This window comes from Bos grunniens, chromosome 2, assembly GCF_055505025.1.
Source record: "Bos grunniens cultivar Pamir isolate PY7600 chromosome 2, Bosgru_T2T1.0, whole genome shotgun sequence".
NCBI lineage: Eukaryota > Metazoa > Chordata > Mammalia > Artiodactyla > Bovidae > Bos > Bos grunniens.
Genome location: NC_141166.1, coordinates 134659832 through 134685209, shown reverse-complemented (window position 1 = coordinate 134685209; position 25378 = coordinate 134659832). Strand labels below are relative to the sequence as shown.

At 44.1% G+C, this 25378-nt stretch overlaps 1 long non-coding RNA gene across 1 annotated transcript; it reads left to right on the top strand.

Annotated features, from left to right (window-relative positions):
* The first annotated feature begins 2187 nt into the window (after nt 1-2187).
* LOC147378794 (uncharacterized) lies at nt 2188-18858 on the top strand. Its single transcript, XR_015149806.1, has 3 exons — nt 2188-2351; nt 4946-5009; nt 18323-18858. It is a non-coding gene; the product is annotated as an uncharacterized LOC147378794 (long non-coding RNA).
* Nucleotides 18859-25378: the final 6520 nt, after the last annotated feature.

Sequence of the window (25378 nt, the reverse complement as noted above, 5' to 3'; positions counted from 1 at the left end):
CAAAAGTTATTTCTGTTATCTCAGGAGTGTTCCAGTTAGTTAGATCATCATTTGGAGCCATAATCCTTCATAAATTGCTGCATAGATTTTCTGCAATGAAGGCATGATTCCTGCCCTGTGGCTATGGTTGTGTCCTGCCCAGGCAAGGCTAGTATGGAATATGTTAATTATCTGAAACACCTCACACAGACAACTTTGTTTAGTCAGGTGAAATAAAATTTACATTCCATACATTTCAGCCATTAAAAGTGGGCAATTCAATATTTTGGTTTTTTTTTTGTGTGTGTGTGTGTAATAAGAGTTATGCAATTACTGAAATTTTAGAGTATTTCATCACACCTCAAAGACATCTAATACTCACTAGCAGTTATTCCCCAATACCCTTTCTCCAAGCCTCTGGCAATTACTAATCTACTTTCTTTCTCTATAGAGTTGCCTATTCTGAGTATTTTGTATAAATAGAATCATATAATATGTGGCCTTTTGCTTCTGGCATTTCACTTAGTATAATGTTTTTGAGGTTCATCCACATAATGTTTATCAGCACTTCGTTCTTTTATGAATGGACAGTATTCCATTGCGTGTATATACTACATTTAAAATAATCAATTGATATGCTGATACTTGGGCTGTTTCCACCTTTTGAAAATTGTGAACAGTGCTGCTATGAACAGGGATGTGCATGCATTTGTTTGAGGACCTGTTTTCCCTTCTCTTGCATGTATATCAAAAAAGTAGAATTGTGGGTTATATGGTGAAACTGTATTTAACTTTTTGAAGAGCCACCAGACAGTTTTCCACAGAGGCTGAACAGTTTTACTTTCCCACCACTAGTGTATGAGGGGTCTAATTTCTCTACGTGTTCGGTAACTCTTCTTATTTTACCTTTCTGATTATAGTAATCCTAAGGGGTGTGAAATGGAATCTTATTGTGGTTTTGATTTGTATTTCCCTAATGATGTTGAGCATTTTTTAATGTGATTATTGGCCATTTGTGTATCTTTGGAGAAATATCCATTTTGATCTTTTGTCCATTTTCTGATCCTTTGTCCATTTATTAATCAGGTTATTTAAATTTTTCTCATTGATTTTTATGAATTCTTTATATATTTAGATACAAGTCCTTCATGGAATACATGATGCACAAATATTCTCTCCATTCTATTTTTAAGATTATATTTCACTTAGAGTGAAATATGTAATATTTTGTCTATGTTCTCTGTGTTTTATAACATACCTTTGTAACTTATTTTATACCTAATTAGTTTATACCTCTTAATTCTCCACCCCTATATTACCCCCCCTTCCCTTTTTCCATTGGTAACCACTAGTTTATTCTCTATATCTGTGAGTCTGCTTCTTTTTTGTTATATTCACTAGTTTGCTCTATTTGTTAGATTCCAAATATGTATTTGTCTTCCTCTGCTTGACTTATTTTACTTAGCATAATCCCCTCCATGTCCATACATGTTGTTGCAAATGGCAAAATTTCATTCTTTGTTATGGATGAGTAGTATTTATATATATACACCACATCATCTTTATTCCTTCATCTATTGATGGACATTTAGGTTGCTTCCATGTCTTGGCTATTGTAAATAGTGCTACTATCAACATTTGAGTACATGAACTTTTAAGATTTGAGCCAGTCCAGGTTTGATGCACGATACTGGATGCTTGGGGCTGGTGCATTGGGATGACCCAGAGGGATGATATGGGGAGGGAGGAGGGAGGAGGGAGGAGGGAGGAGGGTTAACCAATACAATATTGTAAAGTTAAAAAATACAATAAAATAAATATATTATTACAAAAAAAATAAAACAAAATTAGAGTCTTCATCTTTTCCAGATGTATATTCAGGAATTGCTGGGTCATACGGTAGTTCTATTTTCAATTTTTTAAAAAGAAACCTCCATACTGTTTTCCACAGTGGTTGCACCAATTTATATCCCCACCAACAGTACAATAATGTTCCCTTTTCTCCACATTCTATTCTATAAAAGGTAAAAAAAAAAAAAAAAGTTATCTTTTTACTTTCTGAATGATATCCATCTATTTTTTACATTTTGTCACCTGTGTTTTTGGCGTGGTGTCTAAAAGCCTATTCCTGTCTTCCTTTTGCTGGTGCATGTGCTCTGGTAGCTCCCAGGAAGCAGAGAGAGGGGAAACAAGAAGCTAACTGATTTGTGCTGCAGATTGTTGCTGAATTCCCCCACCCCACTCCCTGTGTTCCTAACAACTCCTCCCTCTTCAGTAGTGATCCTTCACTCAGTGATCCTTTACTCTGTGATCCTTCACTCATGGGGAGGAACGGCTTCTGCTGTTATGGCTGAAGGAAAGGATTTGTCTTGGTAAGTAGATTATAGGTTTGTGTAGGGAAGAGCTGAGTCATGGGAAAAGACCCTGACGCTGGGAAAGATTGAGGGTAAGGGGAGAAGAGGGTGACAGAGGATGAGCTTGTTGGATGGCATCACTGACTCAATGGATATGAGTTTGAGCAAATGCTGGGAATTTGTGAAGGACAGGAAAGTCTTGAGTGCTGCAGTTCATGGGGTCTCAGAGAGTTGGATACGACTTAGCAACTGAACAACAACAACTCTTTTCGCTTTTTAGCCTCACCCTTTAAGCTCACCAGGAGTGTCTGTAGTCCCCAGCTCTGGGCTTTTCTAGAATTCTGCTATTTAAGTTGCCTTTCTTCCTAACTTCTCCAAGCAACTGTAGGTACCCAGGTTTCTGTTTTCTCTGGTCTGCCAAATTAGTTGCCACTTTCTTAGCTGCTCTCCCTTCTGCAAAATGTGGCTGATATCTCTCATCTGCTGTTATCTTTTCATGTGTTTTCATTATACTTGAAGATTTATACCTTTAAATTTTTTGAAACTGTTACTTTAGTGGTATTTTATGAAGGAATAGACACAGACTTGTATTTTCAATCTATCTGTATCAAATGAGGTATGGTGAGGATGACAGAAACCAAGTAAGACATTTCAATTAGAGGAGATTTAGCACAAGGTATTGGTGTTGGGGGCTTCCCAGGTGGCGCTAGTGGTAAAGAACCCACCTGCCAATGCATGAGATGTGGGTTTGATTTCCTGGGTCAGGAAGATTCCCATGGAGGAGGACATGGCAACCCACTCCAGTATTCTTGCCTCCAGAATCCCATGGACAGAGGAACTTGGCAGGCTATGGTCCATAGGGTTGCCAAGAGTTGGGCATGATGAAGTGACTTAGCACACTGGTGTTGGAGCAGAGTGAAGGGAGCAGAGTGAAGGGAGCCCTGTAGTAACTCTGGTATGAGGAACAGCATGGAAAAGCTATTGTGCTTAAGGTTGTAGAAACAAATGGATTTCCCCAGGCCTTAGAAACTCAGAGATAGTGCCACTGAGATCTTCAAGGAGTTGGCCTGTGGCTGGTCTTCTGAGGGCACAGCATCTTTGTTGGGCTGCTGAGGGGTACTTCAAGAGCAGTTGTCATAATCCTGAGGGGTGTGCTGCAGAGCCAGGGCTGGGAGTTCCACAGAACGTTGGAGCTAACATGTTTTACTCCTCTACAGGAAAGCTAGTGATGTTGGTGCCGACAGGAGCCCATTCTCCCTTCCTGTTATCAGTGCCTTCCAGTGGTGCATCTTAACCAGAACCAGATGGTTCTGAAGTCTGGGAATGGCTGTGTGCAGATTTTCAGACTTGCTATCACAGAATAGAGTAGGGAAAGACAGGGTTGGGGATGAAAGACAGGATTTTAAGCAGCAAAGGTGATACAGCCACCTTGGTGGCCCATGTGGAGGATGGAATGAAAAGGATGGGGTTTCAGGGAACTTTAAAGAGGCTGTACCAATAGTTTTGGAGAAAAGCTATGAGAATTGGCCTGCAGATACAAGGTCAGCTAGAGAGTTATTTGGAAAGTAAAGTCCTTGCTATTTGGGGAATAGCTAGAGTAGTGGAGGAAGAGGGAGAAGGAGAAATCAGGGATGAATTTCCCACATTAGATTTGGAAAACTGGTTGACTGTTAGTCTAATTCATTGGATCTGGGCACAGAGAATAATGCCAAGCTCAGTTCTGAGTTCAAGTTCTTGTGGGACATCCATGTGACAGGCTGTGGGATGTTAGGTTGAGAGCCTGTGCTGGGGTCCCAGCTTTGGGAGCTGTTGGCATATGAGTGGTAATTTTAGCTCTGGAAATGTATGTAGAGGGTCCTAGAGTATGCTTTGGGGGACATCAACTTTTACCTACAGACAAGTTGTCCTTCTAAGCCGTGATTTCCAGGGGATGAGCACCAGGTCATGTTGTATGGTTTGTAGTTGGCAGCTCTGCAAAGTGAACCTTGTTTCCAGACAGCTTTACCTGGGGAGACCCCACCCACTGGTGCCCTCACATGTTATCTATCTATCATCCAATCAATGTTGATCGCTGAATCCTGTGCAGCATTGGAACCTCCAGGATTCTGTTCTCCTTTCAGGAAACCTGCTCCTGTGCAGGGCAGGGAAGGGAGGGTGGTGGTGGTAGGTTGGAACAGGGTGCTTTGGCCCCCTCCCCCTGCAGACAGCTACCTTCTAGCTCAGGAACATACCCAGCTGCTGTTCTGGGACAGCCCTTCTTGCCATCTCTCCACTGAGCTGCACTGCCACACAGGAGAGTTTATCTGCTTGCTGGAGCACAAGGAAACACACTGCTTAGAACAGAAAAGCTGCCATCAGCCTTCCTGGGCTTAACATAGGGTCACTCACTTTGCTGGTTCAGGCTGTGCCTTAGTCCCAGTCTGGAGAGGTAGCATGACAGAGCCCTGGGCCTGTCAGAAGACCCAAGCCACAGGCAGCCCCCTTTTTCTCTAAGGGGACACTGTTTAGTCATCGTGCTCACAGGCTTACCTCATCTTGGTGGGAACTGGTCAGGGATTTGGGATGGTCTGTCAACCGCTCCCCCATTCGCTCATTATTCATTTATTCAACAGAATATTTCTGAGAGCCTACTGCAGGTGAGACACAGCTAACAAGATGCTGTGGAGTCCTTGGAAGGTGGGTTCTGGAGAGTGCACCTGAGCTGGTCCTTGAAAGTCTAACAGTGAGTAGGGGAGTGTGGCAGAGACTGGAGCACAGAGTCTGCTAGAGCCAGAATAGGGGCCGAGAGACTGACGGGTCACTTGGCCCAGGTTGTGCAAACCTCATGAGCGTCTGGACTGCACCTTGGGGCCAGCAAAGCACGGAGATGTTTGAAGCTGTGATGTGGACAAGCTGCTCTTTAGGAAGGGCTGCAAGGTGGGGGATGGGTTTAAGATGGTGAAGTTGGACTATGGTCACCAACGTGCCAAGAAAGGCCTTTGGTGTCATCCTCTGCACATAGAAACAATGATCTTATTTATATCTGTTTCTTCTGTACAGATGGTTCTTGGAGAAAAAAATCCTTTCTCACCTGTTTGTTTGAAGGAAGGCTGTATTATCTATGTGCTAAAGATTGCTGCCCCAGTCTGCTGTGATAATTAGCTTCTTTTATATCACTTGCTAATACTCTTAGGCTGCCCAGGTTGTTTTTAAGAAAAAGATGCTGTTGATATCTCATGAGACCCATAATTGCATATGTCTAGTGTTTGTCTCAAATCGCTTTAAAATGTATCAGGCAACGGGAAGTGTATTATCTATAGAGAACATATTAATACTTTCCTAAATTAACATTTTGCATTTTTTCAGCAGATTTGAGCTATGAAAAATATTCCAATAAATTCTTATTGTTCCATCAATTAAATCAGTTCTCTCCTGAATGTAGAAAAAATGGTTAGTGGGTCCATGAAGACCTATGTATAAAGTATTGGCAAGAAACTTCTAGAGGAGAACTTTGAAGTGGGGAGCAGGAGTAACTGCTGTATCACACTGGGTGTCTTTCCAGTGGAATAGTTGCATCTTGACATCATTATCAAAATCAGTGCATTTTCCTGAGAAACTTACAAGGTTTAGTTGCTTATGGAATACACTGTACCCAGAGATTATGCAGGCTGATTTGCCAAACATTGTTGGGCTGAAAATTATTTTAAATTCAGTATTTTTGGGGGTGGTCCTAATTCATTCATTTTCCGTAATCAATTTCATTGACCAAGAATCTGCTAATTGCTTTTGATGATTGATTCCATTTACTCATCAGGTGGCTTCCCAGGTGGCTCAGTGGGTACAGAATCCACCTGCAATGCAGGAGATGCAGGTTTGATTCCTGGGTAGATTAGATCCCCTGGAGGAGGGCATGGGAACACACTCAAGTATTCCCACCTGGAAAATTGCATGGACAGAGGAGTCTGGTGGGCTACAGTCCAAGGGGTCATGAAAGAGTTGGACACGACTGAGAAGGCAGTGGCACCCCACTCCAGTACTCCTGCCTGGAAAATCCCATGGATGGAGGAGCCTGGTAGGCTGCAGTCCATGGGGTCGCTAAGAGTCGGATACGACTGAGCAACTTCACTTTCACTTTTCACTTTCATGCATTGGAGAAGGAAATGGCAACCCACTCCAGTGTTCTTGCCTGGAGAATCCCAGGGACGGGGGAGCCTGGTGGGCTGCCGTCTGTGGGGTCGCACAGAGTCGGATACGACTGAGCGACTGAACTGACTGACTGAGCAACTAAACAACAACAATCAACATGCATAACTGTGTCCTTTTTTCTTATTTAAAAAATGTTTTATCTGAGTATAGTTGCTTTACAATGTTGAGTTAGTTTCTACTGCATAGCAAAGTGATTCAGTCATATGTATACATATATCCCCTCTTTTTCGGATTTCCTTCCCATTTAGGTCACCACAGAGCACTGAGTAGAGTTCCCTGTGCTGTACAGCAGGTTCTCATTAGTTATCTATTTTATACATAGTATCAATAGTATATACACATGTCAGTCCCAGTCTCCCAATTCATCCCCCCCTTTCCCCTCTTAGTGTCCACACGTTTTGTTTTGTGTCATTCTAATGACTGTGTCCTGAAGTCGCTTCTCCTGATTGTGTACAGAGGTGGAACTAGTACAGCTCCTCATTCACAGATACAAGCCTGAGAGGCACAGAGGAGCAGAGTCTGTGACTGGCGGGGATGCTGTGGGTATGGGAGCTGCCAAAGAGCCGCATCCTGCATTTTCTTGACCCCTGTTGACTAATCCATCGGGGGCGGGTCTGTGCCTGTCTGCCCACCTGACAGCAGCTCTGAGCCAGGCTGATAGGGTAATGATCCCCTGGAGAGCATGGAGCAGGCCCTGAGCTGGGCCCCAGGGGCCTGGCCTCCCCACAGTCACACTGCTGCTGCCCTTCACTCGGCCTTGCCTGGCAGGTGCTGCACTTAGCCTCTTTTCCAGGCACATGTGCTTGTCATCCTGCCTGTGCCACACTCCTGTTACTATCATTACACCACTGTCACTCAAGGCTGTCACTCCAGGTCACCTCCTCTGTGGCTCTGGACTGCATGTCCAGCTACCTCTTTGATGTCCTGAAGGTACCTCCAGTGGACCTTCCTGTCCTGAGTCCTGATCTTCCCCACCCCGTGGGTCGTTTCCCTCGACCACCTATCTCAATGGTCCCCTCATGACATCACAGGCAGTGAATTCAGGGTCATTCTGGATGTCACCTTCTCTTCTGCTCCCTTCGGCTCTCTTCCTGAGTCCACCTTCGGATTATAATTGAATGCAGACAACTCTCCATGGCCACCACCAAACACCCTTCACCTCTTCCATTTGGACGAATGCAAGTTTTCTGCCTTTTTGGTCTTTACAAACCAAGTCACTGCTTGGCTTAAAACCCTCCTTCAGTTAAAACAAAAGTCATGGTTGTGGCACACTAGAGCCCACATCGAGGTTACCCCCTCTTCCTCAGACACACTGAGTTTCACTCCCTCCTTCCCCTCCCCAAGGGCAGCCACACAGTCCTTCCTGGTTTCTGGCTGAGTGTGTTCCTTGCACCCAGGACTCTTGTGGGCTGCTCCCATCTGAAGCACCCCAGGCAAGCCCGTGTTCCCCTGGTCTAGAGCCTGTGACTGTAGGATTGGGCTGCTCCATTTGGCATCTGCCAGGGGGCACTAAGGACCAACCTACCCTCCTCAATCCCTCCCCAGCCCCACTGCAACCCTCTGTCTGGAAATCTCCTGGACTGCGTGGCTCTGAGTTTCAGAGGGAACACGCTAGGAGACGTACTAGAGCCAGGCGGGGGCTTGGGTCTTCTTCTTAAAGGTCAGGAACTTGACTGTGACCCAGGGAAAGGGGCTGCCTCCTCTGAGTCTCAGCTTCTCCTTGATATAACAAGGCCACTTCTAGCCCTCTCTCTTCCACCCCAATAACCAGCGCATCAGTCAGCTCAGTCACCTGAATTCTCACCTGTCTGTACTTCCTCTCAGTTTGACCCAGTGTTACTTCAGGAGAGCACTGCTCTCCCCAACCTCACTGGACAGGCAGGCTCAGCTCTGTAGCTGCAGGAGGATGACAAAGCATGGCTGATGGGGGATGGGATCCTTCACTGGGGAGAGTTCTGGCTCCTGAGGGAAGAACCTGACAAAGAACAGATGCAGCTCAGTTACCTTCTAAGGAGGCCTTTGTTCTGGTGGCCACTGGGGGCTTATTATGTAGACTTGGGGGCAGTCACTGTGAAAGCCCTGAGTCCCTTGCAACACTGAGGAAAGAGGGAACAGTGGTGATGTGTCCTGGGTGGGGATTGTTTTTTGGAAGACTAAAAGTCTAACAAGAATTCAAAAGTTTTTGGCAAAGTTGTGTGTGATTTAATTCCCTCCCTGTCTATGTATCTTGAGTCCAGCAGCAAAAGTACGGATGCTTCCTGGCTTTTTTATGAGAGATAATTTTTTCTGGAACCTTGAAGAGATGCTGTGTCTTGAAAGAAAACAGAGACTATGTGTGGAACATAAGGGTCATAGAACTGGACGCATAGATAAACTGCAAACAAACCAAACCATTTTATGTCCCCAGAACATAGACTGTTAAGAACAGAGATTCAGAATCATCATTCTATCTCAGGTGAGGCCACACACTCTCTCTTTTCTGAGGTTGTTCAAGGGTGGAAACCACCTTTCAGAGATGTCCCTGGGCATGCTCAGTCCCCCTGCCCTGTAAGAAGCAGAAGCCTCAAGGCTAGTTTTGGAGACCTGTCCTCACCTGCTTTACCCTGTTTCCTCCAGCCTCCTGAAAACAGGGAAATTTAATGAGGTCAAAATAGACAGGAGAGAGCCTTGCTTTCCAGGTCCCAGGCACTTGGCACACATCTTGGGCCAGCAGTGGGGATCAGAGGAAGTGCCTGGAGGTACAAGCCTCCTGCAGATGGCACAGATCCTAAACTTCTATGAGTTTCAGAGTTGACCAACAGTAGCTGAGCGGGTAGAGTCCACTGGAAGGGTTTTAAAGGAGCCTCCTGCTCATCGTCTCAGTATGAATGCCTGCTCCTTGAATTTTAAAGGGCAGAGCAAATTCTAGGAAGAGAGAAGAAAGCAAGATGTAGAAAAGGAAATCATGATTTTTAAAAGCATCTGTGTTACTATTATGCCTTACATGACATTTGTGCTAGTCAGGATTCTTAATGCTAGCTGATGTAACAAACAACCCAACATAATAGAGGTTTAGTTTTGTTGACATTAAATCCTGAGCAGGCATTCAGCAGGCAGCTTTCAGCTTGGCAATTCGTGAATCCAGGCTCTTCAATGTGTAAGTGTTGCTATCTGCTAGGGCTTCCTCAGCATCCTCCACTGGTTGCTCTGGATCCAGCAGTCAACATTCAGGAGAGAAAGAGGGCTTGCTGTTCAGCATGGGTGGGTCTGGCCTGCAGGTGCTGTGTGCCACTTGCCACTGGCCTCACCAAACTCTGGAGAGGCTGGGGAATGTGGCCTTCCTGTGTCTAGAAGGGGAGAGGGGCTTGGGGCGCACTGGCCACTTTTGTCACGTCATCTCCTCTAGTCCTCATGATGGCAGTGAGGACAGCTGCTATTCACAGGGAGGCAGGGAAGACCCTGGGAGGTCAGGCAGGCTGAGGCTCCCCGCTGGGTGAGGTGAGGAGCAAGGCCTTGATCTAATGCAAGTCTCTGGTCTAAAGTCCCTGCTTTTTCTTAGAATCAGTGTGAATGAAGTTTTGCTGGCTGAAGCTGGGCACTCGGGCTCTGTGCTGGGCTGTCTCACACTCACAGTGGGATGTATGTCCTTGTGATAAACTGAGGACTAGATCATGGGACTAGGTCATTTCCCAAACTTTGCTGCCACTAGCTGAGATATTCCATGAATCTGAGTTCTGTTCCCTTCCAGGGGATCCCTAGACTCCCAGCAGTATGAGACTAGACACTTAGAGCGTCACCTCTTTAATCTAAAACTTTGCTTCTAAGTCAGATGTAAAAGCACAAGCAACATGTACCCTAGGGTGTTAAACTGCTAACAGTCTACACTCAAGTGTAAGTGGAGGGTCTTGAGTGGGTCTGCAGTTATACTTGATCATCCCTTGGCCTGTCAGAGATGCTGGAGCCTCTGAGGCAATTTTCCAGGCATGTCAGCTGAGGTTGGATGGCTCTGGCTTTAGTGAATCCAGACTTTCAACAGTGGCTCATGTCCTTGTCCACATTCCCACTCCATTATTCTCAGTCTGCCAGAGATGGCATCCTCATGTTCCCAATGTAGCTGCCAGAGTGCCAGGTGTCATGTGCTGACTCCCCGTCCAGTGGAAGAAAAGGAGTGTTTCTTCTCCTAGGTGTCTTTTATCAATGTGGAAAACTTTCCCAAAACGATCCCAAGAAGACTCTTTGTGTCTCCATTGCGAAGATTATTTATATGTCACAGGTCCATGCCTAGATTAATTGATGGCATGAGAAACGCTTTGGGCCCCATCCCACTCTCTGTTCAGGGACTGGCCCTTTCCTCTGGAGCACACAGATACATAGTGGAGGATGGAAAGCTGAACAGACTGGAGTCTGTTGGAAAGAAGGAAGGGGAAACATTGTTTAGTGGATGCCCAATGATGACTGCAATGTCCACTGTGGTTTTGAGGCCCCTTCAAGTTCTAACAACAGTTTAATATTCCATTTGATGTACCTCCACAAGTATGTAAGCAGTTTCATCCTCCAGGAGGAAAATTCATAAGAAATAAGTCAGCTGATACACTATATTTTGCCAATCTACTATGTATAGTACTTAGATTTATAATTTTGTTCTACAACTTGAATTTTATGTATCCTGAGGAGTAGCTGATGTTCTTAGCATTGGACTTAATGTATAAATAGCACACAATTCTGTTCTATTGTTCCACTTGTCTAACCATATGCCACTGTGACACAATCTTGAACATTATAACCTTAAGATTGGTAAATGTGGTATTATTACTTTTCTGACATTCTTGGAAGTCTTTAAGATTGTTATGGTCCTTCTAGTCTACTCCGTTTCCATATATATCTTATGATGAACTTGTCAGTTTCTGCATTTCTATCTGATGCCTTGTGTTTCTAAAGATTGAGTCAAAATAAAACATTCACCCAGTTAAAAAAAAGGGAAGAAATCTTAGTGACTGAACCTCAGCAGAATCACCCACAGCAGGAAGCCCCCTGGCTGCCCCAGGCAGTGTCCGGTGGTCTTTGTGGGGTACACTTGTGTGCCTTGTCCCTGCATCCAGTCCTACACTGCCCCGTGGCATGGCACTATTTATGTCCTTCTCTGTTGAGACTGGGGTCTCCCAAGGGCCTGGGGTGGTCTGGCTGTCTGGCCCAAGTGCTATTGGAATGGACAAATAGATGAATGAGGGATGGGAGACTAGTAGAGGTGGGGTTGTCTTTAAGGAGTGTGAAAATGGGTTGAGGAGAATCCCCATGGTCTTTAGACTAAACACGTCGCTGTGTCTGGCCAGCCAGAAGATGAGCATCCTGGGGAGAACCTATCTCTGATCTTGGTTATAAAGATGATATGGCTTGCAATGAAGTCTTATACCTACATAGAGGTCATCCTCCCAGAAGATGGCACTGGGGTGTCCCTGAGGAGGCCTACCATGTGGCACAGAGATGAGCCAGTGTGGCTTTGGGGTCACCCTGCAATGCTAGCCCTTTCTTGGAAACCTGGAAACCTTCTGGGACCTCCTCACTGTGACCTCCCCAGACTCTGGCCTCATTCCCATCCATGTGCTGTGCTTAGTCACTCAGTCATGTCCAACTCTTTGTGACCCCATGGACTATAGCCTGCCAGGCTCCTCTGTCCTTGGGGATTCTCCAGGCAAGAGCACTGGAGTGGGTTGCCATGACCTCCTCCAGGGGATCTTCCCAACCCAGGGACTGAATCCAGGTCTCCCGCATTGCAGGCAGATTCTTTACCATCTGAGCTACCAGGGAAACCAATCCATATGTCTTCTTAGTCTCATTTCTGCCCTGCTCCAGAGCCTTTGCATCTGCTGCTCCTTCCTCTCAGGATGCCTCTCCCTCACACCCACACATAACTGCCTATTTCTCATTCCTCAGGTCTCATGTCAAATGCTACCATCTCAGTGAGCTGTCCTGGGTCATCATAAACAGCTCTTTATGATGCACCTTTTATTTTTTCCATCACACTTCTCCATACTTGAAGTTACCTTGTTTATTTAAGTATTTTACTGGCTGTCTTTACTGGAAGACTGCAACAAACTCTCTGAAGGCAGCTATTCTGCCATATTTACACTGTTTCCAGTGCCCAGCACAAGGCTAGACTTGATGCTCATAAAGCATAAATTTGCCTGACTTCTGGACTGTGGAGTGTTCTGGAATGAAGAAACAATGACCCTTATTGTTTAAAAAAAAATAGCATATCATATATGAGGGCTTCCATAAAGGTAGGTCTATTTTCTAATGTGTGGTTTCATTTTCCTCCTTGGGGAAAGATTTTGCACAATCTCCTTACTTCTTTCCCAAAACAACCAGAGTGGGTGTTTGAGTGGGGAAGGGTTACCCACAGGCCTCAAGCTCCCAGATGCAACTTCAGTTCGCTCAGAATCCATGTCCTCTCCTGAAGGCTCCATCCATTCCAGACAGGCCCAATTAAGTGGAAAGGCTCCTGCCCTGAGAAAAAATAAGCAAAACTCTGTGTCTTGAAAACAAATTGGCTACTGGTCATAGGATCTATAAAACAAAGTAAGGTCTTAATAAAACAGAAGGGAAATGGGTCAAACCCTAAGACAAATGGAATGTTCTTCGTGGCAACCTCATTCTTTCTTCCTTTACACTCCCTTTGCTCTGGAAAGCTCTGTAATTAAAAAAAGTCAATGTATGTGGGACTTTAAATAATTGATTGATGTTTAAAGCCCTGTCAGAAAGCTCTGTGGTAAGGTGTCAAGTAATATTTAGTTTCTCCATCAAAGGCATCACACAAATAGCCCTGTCTACCATTAATACATATTCAGTCCCTTGATAAACAGTTAAGGTTCTTTTTAATAAGTAAATAATTAGAAAGACTGTGAAACAGTGAGCTGTACCTACTTTCACAATCCAATTAACCTCCTCTGTTCCATAGGAACTGGGCTGGCCTATGTCTGTGTAGGATAGGGTTGTAGCAAAGTTACCAAGTGACCACAGCTCTTTCTTGGGGAGGTCAGAGTCCTGGGGATGGCAGAATTCTTCTTTGACAAAGGGAGCAAACCTGTGGGCTTCTGGAAGCATCTCTTGTCTGCCCACATAGAGCTCTTTCACAATTTGGAGAGAATTGACTTTGATGTAGAAACATTGGAAAGAATGCCCAGCCAAAGCCAGGAGGAGGTGGGGCCTGCAGAACTTGGAGATGTACTGCAGAGGGGTTACCTGGCCTACCTCTGTGGACCCATGGGGAACATGGAGCTGGAGGAAAGGGCTGGTCTCAGGCTGCATTTTAATGTAATTGTTCACTTGAGGATTTTTCTTTTATGGCATGATTCTCAGTAGGGCGATATCATCCCCAAAGGAACAAAACATTGGTTTTTGGGGGAGACAAAAATCTTAACTATTACATTGGTTAATTGTTCTCAATAGCTCAAGTCTATATGACAAACTCATATTCCTTAATATCTAATTTCTCTCAATAAATTAGTGTACACTTGACATAGAATAATCATTAAATATTATTTCTCTTCCCTGTGACCTGCTCTTCCTACCCTACTTTTTTCTGGTTTTTTTTTTTTTCCTCATTTATTTCTCTCATAAAATTAAGTGCAATATTTTTCCTTGGTGGGGGGTGGGGATTCGAGGTGGGGGGTAGTGTAATCTGTGGATGGTGATGATGACAAAAGGCTGAGAAGTTCTGCTGTCAGGAGCGACTGAATCTGGTCTTCTGCCCACATCAACATCCCAGGACACACCCTGGCTTGTAGCTCACAGGGAAAAGCGAATGTAAGTGAGTGTCTTGAAGGACAAGTGGCAAGACACAGACATCTTAGCTGGGAGGGTATCAGTGGAGGCTTTGGGCCCATGGAGTGGCTCTGACAGAGTTTGAGCTGAGGATCTGTTCTGAGGCTTTCTGGGGAGGTGGTGTCGAGCTGGCCCTGCAGACTTGTGGGAGAGTCTGTCTTACAGAGGCTGTGCCAGACAGTGACCTGAGAGCCTGGAGCTTCCCATGCTGCCCAGGAAAGGTCTAGGCTGTAAGGGTGGAGCCTGGGCAGTGACTGAGATGGGAGTGCAGGAATAGATGTGCTCAGGGGCAGGGGTGGTGCCTTGGGCTCTCAGTATGGAGGGTGGCTCTCCTCCAGGACTCTGATGTGCTGAGGCCCTGCTACTGGCCTGTGTCCAGGGCTGAAGCCCTGTGTCCTGGGACTGGAGCATGCATGGGCACCTGCTTTAGTCCCTCCTCTCAGTGAGTACTGTCCTCTAGGAGGGCAGGGGTTGACTCCCAGGGCCAAAGAGTCAAGGATTTTCAAGGGGTTGCTGAGGTAGGGCTGATTTGAGGGAGAGGAATCATGAACTGTCCACTGTAAGCTGAGCCAGGTCAAGTCATTGTCAGAATAGCAAATCTTCTTAGGGAAGTCATCTCCCAGGGGCTGCTCAGGTTTATGGATGGCTCATTACCTGCTGTGTCTCTGGCTAAGCCCTGTTTGCCCCTAACTCCCTACACAAATGCTACATCCCTGCCTCCAGGCCATAGATGGCACAGACCTCTCTCCACCAGGGCAGGCTTGGGAGGTGGGGTGCTGACCCCAAAACTGCTCATGGCAGTGAGGGGCAGCTGGCCTGCTCTTCTCTGTCTTCTGGACTCTGGACTCTTTGAGACATTGCTGTAACTTCAGTGCTTAGTACAGGTTGCTCTCTAAATGTTGCTCAATTGAACTGAACTCAGTATTCTTTAAGTTTGGAGTTTATTTTGTCTAATGCTTCTCTTAAACACTGGAGAAAAAGAGACATTTCTGCTCTCTTATTCAGGCTCTTTGGGTGAGATCACATCTCTGATGCTTTAGGGTAACAGTGGTGGTATCATTGGTTACCTCCAGAGATGGTGAATATGGCTCGGAAAGCAACTTGGGGTGGGGTGGGTGAAAGCCCACTAGCCTGGGGTTCTGGGATCAGATCTTCCACTCTTTACTCTTATAGAATGGTGGTCATCATCTTTATCATCATCCCAACAGTCCCCGACCTGTGTACCCGAAGGACTTTTTGTGAGTCCCAAGTAGGCCCGTGTAATTAAAAACAGATGAGACTCTCATTTTGGGTTCAGGAATATTTGGGTTACTGGCCTTTTTCATCAGGACCAACCCCCTACGAATTTTCACTGATAGCAAAAGAGGAATTCCTTGGAAAAGACAAAAACATCAAGTGAAAACTCTAGAACTACTGAGGATGGTTCCTGGGACTCCAGAGGGTTAGGAGCTGGCTGTGCTTCTCACTTGGCTGCTACACTCTGGAGCTCATTCCAGGGCTGTGCAGTTTGTAGAAATGATTCCTGAAGATAGGTTGCCCTTGCCTTTAAGCAAACCCGTTAGGGGAAAATTAGAACTTTCCTAAAAGAAACAAGGAAGATTATTCATAAATATCCAGCTCCTTTAATGAATTTAAAATATAAATTTAATTTTCAAAAGTTGATTTGATTTTTAAGGACTGTATCACATTAATTTATATATTGTATAAACTGAGGTACATTGTTAATCATCTTGGTCATGCAGGAGCCCTGAAGAGACAATATAAATATTTGAGGGGTCCTCTTCCTTCACTGTTCAGTTCAGTCACTCAGTTGTGTCCTACTCTTTGTGACCCCATGAACCACAGTATGCCAGGCCTCCCTTTCTATCACCAACTCCTCGAGTTCACCCAAACTCATGTCCGTTGAATCGGTGATACCATAACACCATCTCATCCTCTGTGGTCCCCTTCTCCTCCTGCCCTCAATCTTTCCCAGCTTCAGGGTCTTTTCAAATGAGTCAGCTCTTCGCATCAGGTGGCCAAAGTATTGGACTTTCAGCTTTAACACCAATTCTTCCAATGAACACCCGGGACCGGTCTCCTTTAGGATGGACTGGCTGGATATTCTTGCAGTCCAAGGGACTCTCAAGAGTCTTCTCCAACACCACAGTTCAAAAGCATCAATTCTTTGGCGCTCAGCTTTCTTTATAGTCCAACTCTCACATCCATACGTGACTACTGGAAAAATCATAGCCTTGACTAGACAGATCTTTGTTGACAAAGTAATGTCTCTGCTTTTTAATATGCTGTCTAGGTTGGTTGTAACTTTCCTTCCAAGGTGTAAGTGTCTTTTATTTTCACTGTAGAGTGAGGCTTTAAGGGGACGGGGACCAAGGATGACTGTTTATCACCCAATAGAACTTTCAGAATAGTCTTATCATTTCCTTTAGTCTCTGAAAGTTTTATATATAGACCCATTTACCTTCCCCCAGGAAAATGAAGGCAACATTTGTTGTGAGAGTGTACTTTCAACAGCATCAACAATATATAATGCAATATAACCACAGCTGTGACCATCACCACAACAACTACTACCAACATTCATAGAGCAGTTTGTGTAACAGAATCTCATTTACTCTTCAGAATAACTATGTAGAGAATAAATTATTATTTTATTTAGTAAATAAATCATTAAATTCATTTAGCAAGTGGAATGTAATCCAGAGAACTGAAGATAATTTAAAGGATACCTTAGAGCATACACACTCAATCACTCATTCAACAACAATTAATTATTGATAGCCTCTATATTCTAGATACTCTGTTAAATACAGGCTGTATTAGTTGAAAAAAGAATTCCCTGACTTAAGAAAATTAAAAACATTAAGCACAATGTCAAACACTTAACACCCCTTTAGAAAGTGTCAATTATTTTATATGCATGAAATAATTATGCTGCTGCTGCTGCTGTTGCTGCGTCACTTCACTCGTGTCTGACTCTGTGCGACCCCATAGATGGCAGCCCACCAGGGTCCCCCGTCCCTGGGATTCTCCAGGCAAGAACACTGGAGTGGGTTGCCATTTCCTCTTCCAATGCATGAAAGTGAAAAGTCAAAGTGAAGTTGCTCAGTCGTGTCCGACTCTTAGCAACCCTATGGACTGCAGCCTACCAGGCTCCTCTGCCCATGGGATTTTCCAGGCAAGAGTACTGGAGTGGGGTGCCATTGCCTTCTCCAATATATTTATATTTAGATATAATTTAGAAATAATTATATTGAGATATAATTTACATAAGTGAAATGCACATAAGTATAGAGTTTGACAAATGTACACGTTCATGTAACCTACATCTGTATCATAGTATGGAGCATTTATGCATGAATGCAAGCTAAGTCACTTCAGTCATATCCGGGTCTTTGTGACCCTATGGACCATAGCCCATCAGGCATCTCTGTCCATGGGATTCTCCAGACAAGAATACTGGAGTGGGTTTCCATGCCCTTCTCCAGGGATGGAGCATTTATAGCATCCCAGAAAGTGTGCTGAAGCCCATTTGTGGTTAGTTTCTAGAGTAATGGTTAGCACTCTGGACTCTGAATCCAGTGATCCAAGTTCAAATCTCGGAGGGACCTTTCTGTAGGGCTTCCCTGATCGCTCAGTTGGTAAAGAATCCATCTGCAAAGGAGACCCTGGTTTGATTCCTAGGTTGGGAAGATTCTCTGGAGAAGGGATAGGCTGCCCACTCCACTATTTTTGGGTTTACTTTGTGGCTCAGCAGGTAAAGAATCTGCCTGAGGTGCTGGAGACCTAAGTTTGCTCACTGAGTCAGGAAGATCCCCTGGAGAAGGGAATGGCAACCCACTCCAGTACTCTTGCCTGGAAAATCCTAGGGACAGAGGAGCCTGGTGGGCTACAATCAATGGGGTCACAGGAGTCAGACATGACAGTGACTAAACCACCACATGTTCTTGTATGTGTCAGTATTTCATTTCTTTTTATTTTTCTTGCTTAATTTCTTTTGCTAGTACATCCAGCACAATGTTGGAGAAGGCGATGGCACCCCACTCCAGTACTCTTTCTTGGGAAATCCCATGGATGGAGGAGCCTGGTGGGCTGCAGTCCATGGCTTCACGAAGAGTCGGACATGACTGAAGCAACTTAGCAGCAGCAGCAGCCAGCACAATATTGAATAGCAACGATGAAAGTGGTCATTCTTGACTTGTTCCTGATTTTAGGGAGAAAGTTTTCAGTCTTTAACCATTGAATAGCTATGAGTTTTTACATATGCTCTTTATTACTTTAGCAAAGCTTTTTCTAGTCCTAGTTTTCTGACACTTTTATCATGGAGGCATAATTTTGTCAAAAGTTTTTTCTTTTTTCATTGAGATGATCATGTGTTTCCCTCCTCATTTTATTAATCTAATATATTACATTGATTAATTTTTTATGTTGAACCAAATAAAATATTAATATTCAACCATCTCATTGGAAGGACTTCCCTGGTGGCTCAGATGGTAAAACAATATGCCTTCCATGCATGAGACCCAGGTTTGATCCCTGGGTCGAAAGATCCCCTGGAGAAGAGAATGACTACCCACTCCAGTATTCTTGCCTGGAGAATTCCATGTGCAGAAGAGACTGGGAGGCTACAGTCCAAGATAGCAGAGTAGAAGGATGTGCACTCATCTCCTCCTGCAAGAACACCAAAATCACAACTAGCTGCTGAACAAGCATCAATAGGAGAATGTTGGAACACACCAAAAAAAGGTACCCCGAATCCAAGGGCAAAGGAGAAACTGTGGCAAGATGGTAGGAGGAGTGCAGTCATGTTTAAATCAAACCTCATACTCTCAGGAGATGCTTGGAAGGCACAAACAAAACCTTGTGTGCACCAGAACCCAGGGAAGGGAGCAGTGACCCCCCTCCCCCCCGCCCCACACACAAGAGACTGTGCCAGACATGCCTGTAGCTGTTTGAGGGTCTCCTTCAGAGGCATGGGTCAGCAGTTGCCTGCTGCAGGGACAGGGGATCTGGCAGCAGCAGTCCTGGTGGGCTCAGAGTGTGGCATAAATCCTTGTAGAGGAGATTGCCATGAGCCCCACTACAAAGCCATTGGGTGGATGATACTCAAACTGGAGAACAAATATACCAAAGAAGTTCTTGCACTGTTGTGAAAGTTCTACCTCCCACAACAGACTTACCAACCTGGGGATCCTGCAAAGGGGTGCAAGAATCCCCAAGGAATCTGACTTTGAAGGTCAGCAGGATTTAATTTCAGAATTTCCACAGAACTGGGGAAGCAGAAACTCTTGGAGGGCACAAACAGTACTTTGTGTGTACCACGACCCAGGAGAAAGGAACAGTGACCTTACAAGAAGCAGACTTGCCTGAAGTGTTTGGGAGTCTCCAGTGGAGGCATGGGTTCACAGCAGCCTGCTGCGGGGTCAAGAGACACTGACTTCAGCAATCTGGGGAGGCACAGTGTGCTGGCATAAGTCCTTCTGGAGGAGGCCAACATTACCCCTACCATAGTTTGTCCTCAGACCAAACTACAGGGAGGGATCACAGCCCAACCCATCAGCTGAAAATTGGATTAACAATTTACTGAGTATGGCCTTTACCACCAGAGCAAGACCCAGTATTCCCATAACCAGTACCTCCCTTCAGGAAGCTTGCATATGCCTCTTACCCTTATTCATTAGAGGGCAGACAGAATGAAAACCAAAATCAAAGAAAACTAACCAAAACGATTACATGGATCACAGCTTTGTGTAACTTAATGAAACTATGAGCCATGGCATGTGGGGTCACCCAAGATAGACAGGTCATAGTGGAGAGTTCTCATAAAACGTGGTCCACTGGAGAAGGGAATGGCAAAACACTTCAGCATTCATGCCTTGAGAACCCCATGAACAGTATGAAAAGGCAAAAAGATATGACACTGAAGGATGAACTCCCCAGGTCTGAAGGTGTCCAGTGTGCTACTGGAGAAAAGCAGAGAAATAACTCCAGAAGGAATGAAAAGGCTGAGCCAAAGCAGAAATGATGCCCAGTTGTGGATGTGTCTGGTGGTGAAAGTAAAGTCTGATGCTGTAAGAACAATATTGCATAGGAACCTATAATATTAAGTCCTTGAAAGTGAAAGTCGCTCAGTCGTGTTTGATTCTTTGTAACCCCATGGTTACGGTTCATGGAATTCTCCAGGTCAGAATACTGGAGTGGATAGCCTTTCCCTTCTCCAGGGGCTCTTCCCAACCCAGGGATCAAACCCAGTTCTCCTGCATTGCAGGCAGTTTTTTTTTTTTTTAACCAGTTGAGCCACAAGGGAAGCCCCAGAATAGTGGGGTGGGTAGCCTGTCCCTTCTGCAGCAGATTTTCCCAACCCAGGGATCAAACCACAGTCTGCTGCATTGCAGTGAATTCTTTACCAACTGAGCTATCACAGAAGCCCATTAAGTCCACGAATCAAGGTAAATTGGAAATGGTCAAAGAGAAGATGTCAAGAGTGAACATGTTAGGAATCAGTGAACTAAAATGGATGGGAGTGGGTGAATCTAATTCAGATGACAATTATATTTACTACTGTGGGTAAGAATCCTTTAGAAGAAATGGAGTAGCCCTCATAGTTAACAAAAGAATCTGAAATGCAGTACTTGGGTTGATTCTCAAAAATGACAGACTCTTCATTCGTTTCCAAGGCAAACCATTCAATATCACAGCAATCCAAGTCTGTGCCCCAACCACTAATGCCAAAGAAGCTGAAATTGAATGGTCTTATAAAGACCTACAAGACCTTCTAGAACTAACACAAAAAAAGATATCTTTACATCACATGGGACTGAAATGCAAAGGTAGAAAGTCAAGAGATACCTGGAGTAACTAACAGGCAAATTTGGACTTGGAGTACAAAATGAAGCAGAAAGAAAGTGAAAGTAAGTCACTTGTGTCCGACTCCTTGTGACCCCATTGACTATGCAGTCCTTGGAATTCTCCAGGCCAGAACACTGGAGTGGGTAGCCTTTCTCTTCTTCAGGGGATCTTCTGAACCCAGGGATTGAAAGCAGGTCTCCTGCATTGCAGCTGGATTATTTACCACCTGAGCCAGAAGGGAAGCCCAAAATAAAGCAGGGCAAAGGCTAACAGAGCTTTGTAAAGAGAACACACCGGTCATAGCAAACACCCTCTGCCAACAACACAAGAGATGATTCTACACATGGACATCACCTTGTGAAGGTCAGTACCGATAGTGTTGACCATAGACATTGGTCAATACTGAAGTCAGATTGATTATATTCTTTGCAGCTGAACATGGAGAAGCCCTAAACAGTCAGCAAAAACAAGACCAGGAGCTGACTGTGGCTCAATCATGAATTCCTTATTGTAGAATTCAGACTTAAGTCGAAGAAAGTAGGGAAAACCACTCGCCCATTCAGGTGTGACCTAAATCAAATACCTATGCAGGTCAAGAAACAACAGTTAGAACTGTACATGGAATAACAGACTGGTTCCAAATTGGGAAAGAAGTACGTCAAGGCTGTATATTGTCACCCTGCTTATTTAGCTTATATGCAGAGTATATCATGTGAAATGCTGGGCTGGATGAAGCACAAGCTGGAGTCAAGATTGCCAGAGAAATATCAGTAACCTCAGATATGCAGATAACACCATCCTTTTTTTTAAATTTAAATTTATTTATTTTAATTGGAGGCTAATTACTTTACAATATTGTATTGGTTTTGCCATACATCAACATGAATCCGCCACAGGTGTACACGTGCTCCCCATCCTGAACCCCTCTCCACCTCCCTCCCCGTATGATCCCTCTGGGTCATCCCAGTGCACCAGCCCCAAGCATCCTGTATCCTGCATTGAACCTGGGCTGGCGATTCATTTTTTATATGATATTATATATGTTTCAATGCCATTCTCCCAAATCATCCCCACCTCTCCCTCTTCCACAGAGTCCAAAGAGCTGTTCTATACATCTGTGTCTCTTTTGCTGTCTCGCATATAGGGTTATCGTTACCATCTTTCTAAATTCCATATATATGAATTAGTATACTGTATTGGTGTTTTTCTTTCTGGCTTACTTCACTCTATATAATAGGCTCCAGTTTCATCCACCTCATTAGAACTGATTCAAATGTATTCTTTTTAATGGCTGAGTAATACTCCATTGTGTATATGTACCACAGCTTTCTTACCCATTCATATGCTGATGGACATCTAGGTTGCTTCCATGTCTTGGCTATTATAAACAGTGCTGCGATGAACATTGGGGTACACATATATCTTTCAATTCTAGTTTCCTCGATGTGTATGCTCAACAGTGGGATTGCTGGGTCATAAGGCAGTTCTATTTCCAGTTTTTTAAGGACACCATCCTTATGGCAGAAAGTGAAGAAGAACTAAAGAGACTCTTGATGAAAGTGAAACAGGAAAGTGAAAAAGTTGGTTTAAAACTCAGCATTCAGAAAACTAACATCATGGCATCCGGTCCCCTCATTTTACGGCAAATAGATGGAGAAACAACAGAAACAGAGACTTTATTTTCTTGGGCTCCAAAATCACTGCAGATGATGACTGAAACCATGAAATTAAAAGACACTTGCTCCTTGGAAGAAAAGCTATGACCAACCTAGACAGCATATTAAAAAGCAAAGACATTCCTTTGCCAACAAAAGTCCATCTAGTCAAAGCTATAGTTTTTCCAGTAGTCATGTATGGATGACAGAGTTGGACTATAAAGAAAGCTGAGAGCCAATGAATTAATGCTTTTGAACTGTGATGTTGGAGAAGACGCTTAAGGGTTCCTTGGACAGCAAAGAGATCCAACCAGTCCATCCTAAAGGAAATCAGCCCTGAATATTCATTAGAAGGACTGATGCTGAAGCTGAAACTCCAATACTTTGGCCACCTGATGCAAAGAATGGACCCATTGGAAAAGACCCTGATGCTGGGAAAGATTGAGGGCAGGAGGAGAAGGGGACGACAGAGGATGAGATGGTTGGATGACATCATCGACTCGATGGACATGAGTTTGAGTAAGGTTTGGGAGTTGGTGATGGACAGGGAGGCCTGGCGTGCTGCAGTCCATCGGGTCACAGAGTCGGACATGACTGAGTGACTAAAGTGAACTGAACTATGATTATATAATGAAAGTGACAAATGTATTCAAGGGATTAGATCTGATAAAGTGCCAGAAAACTATAGATGGAGGCTTCTAACATCATACAGGAGGCAGTGATCAAGACCATCCCCAAGAAAAACATGCAAGAAGGCAAAATGGTTGCCTGAGGAGGCCTTACAAATAGTGAAAAAGAAGTGAAGAGAAAAGCAAAAAAGAAAAGGAAAGATAACCCCATCTGAATGCAGAGTTCCAAAGAATAGCAAGGAGAGATAAGAAAGCCTTCCAAAGTGAACAGTGCAAAGCAATAGAGGAAAACGATAGAATGAGGAAGACTAGAGATCTCTTCAAGAAAATTAGAGATACCAAGGGAATATTTCATGGAAAGATGAGCACAACAGAGGACAGCAATAGTTATGGGCCTAACAGAGCAGAAGATATTAAGAGGTTGCAAGAATACACAGAAGTATACAATCAAAGTCTTAATGACCCAGATAGCCATGATGGTGTGATCACTCACCTAGAACCAAACATCCTAGAGTGTAAATTCAAGTGGGTTTTACTTGAACGAAGCTACAAACTTTACTTGAACAATTACTATGGACAAAGCTACTGGTGGTGTTGGAATTTCTGCTGAGCTATTTCAAATCCTAAAAGATGATGCTCTGAAAGTGCTGTACTCTATATGCCAGCAAATTTGGAAAACTCAACAGTGGCCACAGGACTGGAAAAGTTGGTTTTCATTCCAATCCCAAAGAAGGGAAATGCCAAGGAATGTTCAAACTACTACAAAATTACACTTATTTCACGTGCTAGCTAGGTAATGCTCAAAATCTTTCAAGCTAGGCTTCAATAGTATGTGAACTGAAACCTTCCAAATGTACAAGCTGAGTTTAGAAAAGGCAGAAAAACCAGAGATGAAATTCCCAACATCCGTTGGATCATTGAAAAACCATGAACATTCCAGAAATACATCTACTTCTGCTTCATTGACTATGTGAAAGCCTTTGACTGTGTGCATCACAAAAAATTGTGGAAAATTCTTAAAGAGATGGGAATACCAGACCACCTTACTTGCATCCTGAGAAACCTGTATGCAGTTCAAGAAGCAACAGTTAGAACTGGACATGGAACAACAGACTGGTTCCAAATAGGAAAAGGAGTACGTCAAGGCTGTATATTGTCACCCTGCTTATTTAACTTATATGAAGGGTACATCATGTGAAATGGATGGATGAAACTCAATGTGTAAGCAAGATTGCTGGGAGAAATATCAATAACCTCAGATATGCAGATGATGCCACTTTAATGTCAGAAAGCAAAGAGGAACTAAAGAGTCTCTTGATGAAGGTGAAAAAGGAGAATGAAAAAGCTGGCTTAAAATTCAACATTCCACAAATTGATATTATGGCATCCGGTTCCATCACTTCATGGCAAATAGATGGGGAAAAAGTGGAAACGGTGACAGATTTTATCTTCCTGGGCTCCAAAGTCACTGCAGACTGTGACTGCAGCCATGAAATTGAAAAATGTTTACTCCTTGGAAGAAAAACTATGGCAAACCTAGACAATGTATTCAAAAGCAGAGACATTACTTTGCTGACAGAGGTCTGTCTAGTCACAGCTATGGTTTTTCCAGTAGCCATGTACAGATGTGAGAGTTGGACCATAAAGAAAGCTGAGCTCCAAAGAACTGATGTTTTCAAACTGTGGGGCTGGTGAAGATTCTTGAGAGTCCCTTGAACAGCAAGGGGATCAAAACAGTCAATCTTAAAGGAAATCAACCTTGAATATTTATTGGAAGTACTGATGCTGAAGCTGAAGCTCCAATACTTTGGCCACCAGATGCAAAGAGCTGACTCATTGGAAAAGACCCAGATGTTGGAAAGATTGAAGGCAGGAGGAGAAGGGAATGACATAGGATGAGATGTTTGGATGGCATCACCAACTCAAT